At 44.7% G+C, this 2,461-nt stretch overlaps 1 pseudogene; it reads left to right on the top strand.

The window, feature by feature from the left end:
• The first annotated feature begins 270 nt into the window (after positions 1-270).
• LOC103904399 overlaps positions 271-2,461 on the top strand; it is an 11,978-nt pseudogene continuing 9,787 nt past the window's right edge.

The following is a 2,461-nucleotide window of genomic DNA, read 5'->3' as shown; positions in this document are numbered from 1 at the left end:
GGGGGCTGCTGCTCGGGGACTGGCTGGGCATCGGTCGGCAGGTGGTGAGCAACTGCACTGTGTATCACTTGCTTTGTATATTAACATTATTATTATTACATTATTATTGTTATTGTTGTTTTATTTCAATTATTAAACTGTTTTTATCTCAACCCACGAGTTTTTCTCACTTGTGCTCTTCCAATTCTCTCCCCCATCCCACCGGGGGGGGGTGGGTGAGCAAGCGGCTGTGTGGTGCTCAGTTGTCAACTGAGGTTAAACCACGACATTATGTTTCTCATTGGTTTAGATTACAGGCAGAAGTACAGAGACCATGTAGCAAGAGAGTTCTGCATGTTTAAAGAGGTGAACACTCGTCTGGGTGAGAATCTGACCCTAAGCAGCAGATATGCAAAGTTGGTGATGGTTATGAAGACTCAGAACAGAACTGAATGAGAACATGAGGTCCTGGGTCTCAGACAGAGACAGGAGGAGGTCAGAAGGGAAGGTGCTAACCCTACCATTGCTGTGGAAACTCTGTTTCAGCCTGATGAAAGAGGGCAATACCACAGATCATTGTGCTGGTGGGAGCTGCAGGGATTGGAAAGACAATGACATCAAGAAAGATCATGTTAGACTAGGCAAAAGGATCCCTTTGTGCACAGTTTGACTATGCTCTCTACATAAGCTATAGAGAGATCAACCTTTCTAAGCAAGAGGACATGCTGAGTCTGGGTGACTTGATGTCAGATTGCTGTCCTGATCGATGGGCACTACTTGGAGAGATCCTGTCTAGCCCCCAGAAGCTTCTGTTCATCATTGATGGCTTTGAGGAACTGAGGTTTTCCTTGGATCAACCAAAATGTAAATTATGCTCAAGTGTTGAGGAAAAGAAGCCCATGGAAATTATTCTGAGCAGTTTATTGGAGAAGACTCTCCTTTCTGAGTCCTCCTTACTCATCACTACAAGACCAACAGCTCTTCAAAGTCTGGGGCGGTGTTTAAAGACAGAGTATTTTGCAGAGATACCGGGCTTTTCAGAAGCTGAGAGGGAGGAGTATTTCCACAAGTTCTTCGTGGATGAAGACAAAGCAAGAAAAGCCATTAGCTTTGTCAAAAGAAATGACTTTTTTTTTACTATGTGCCTTGTACCCATCATGTGTTGGACTGTCTGCACTGTCCTTGAATGAGAACTTGATGAAGGGAATGATCTTTCACAGACTTCTACAACAACCACAGAGCTGTATGTGTCCTACCTTTTCAGATTACTCAAGTGTGGGAGAGAAGATCTGAAGCAGGATCTGAAGAATTTCCTGGGCAAACTTTGCTACCTGGCTGCTGATGGCATCTGGAAGCAGCAGATCCTGTTTGAGGAAAAGGAGATCAAGGAACGTGCGTTAAATCACCCAGTTCTCTACTCCCTTTTCCTGAATGAGAGTGTCCTAAGAAAAGATAGGGAATGCATGAATGTCTACAGCTTCATTTATCTGAGCTTTCAAGTGCTTTTTGCAGCACTGGGGGACAATGAGGATACAAGAGGACACTCAGGGACTCCTGAGAAGAGTATAAAGGTAGTGCTTGAAAACTACAGCGAATGTAAACCACGTTTGATATTAGTGGTGTGATTCCTGTTTGGCCTGTTAAACAAGGAACCAAAGAAGAAGCTGAAGAAAATAACTGGATGTGGACTCAGATAAGCCAAGGAGTAGTTTCAAGTTCTGATAGGGTGATTTATGACTTGAATATATTTCACTGTTTGTTTGAGAGTCAAGAAGAAACATTTGTGAGCAATGCATTGGAGCATTTCACTGGGATTGTTCTAAGAGACATCAGCCTGAATCAATTTGATCAAAGGGTTCTCTCATGCTGTGTCAAACACTTGAAGGGACTGGACTCCGTTCATCTTGAATGGTGGTTCCTTACATGGGAAGACCATGAAAATGAGGTCATTCCAAGGACTCCCAGAGAGATCATAGAATCATAGAATCATAGAATAGTTTGGGTTGGAAGGGACCTCTAAAGGTCATCTAGTCCAACCCCCCTGCTGTGGGCAGGGACATCTTCAACTAAATCAGGTTGCTCAAAGCCCCCTCCAACCTGACCTTGAATGTTTCCAGGGATGGGGCATCCACCACCTCTCTGGGCAACCTGGGCCAGTGCTTCACCACCCTCAGTGTAAAAAATGTCTTCCTTATATCTAGTCTAAATCTACCCCCTTTAGTTTAAAGCCATTCCCCCTTGTCCTGTCGCAACAGGCCCTGCTAAAAAGTTTGTCGCTATCTTTTTTATAAGCCCCCTTTAAGTATTGAAAGGCTGCAGTAAGTTCTCCCCGAAGCCTTCTCTTCTCCAGGCTGAACAACCCCAACTCTCTCAGCCGTTCCTCATAGGAGAGGTGTTCCATCCCCCTGATCATTTTTGTGACCCTCTTCTGGACCCGCTCCAACAGGTCCATGTCTTTCTTATGCTGAGGGCTCCAGAGCTG

This window comes from Aptenodytes forsteri, unplaced genomic scaffold, assembly GCF_000699145.1.
Source record: "Aptenodytes forsteri isolate BGI_AS27 unplaced genomic scaffold, ASM69914v1 Scaffold684, whole genome shotgun sequence".
Lineage (NCBI taxonomy): Eukaryota > Metazoa > Chordata > Aves > Sphenisciformes > Spheniscidae > Aptenodytes > Aptenodytes forsteri.
Note: the sequence above shows the minus strand (reverse complement) of the source record. Positions and strands in the feature narration are given on the sequence as shown.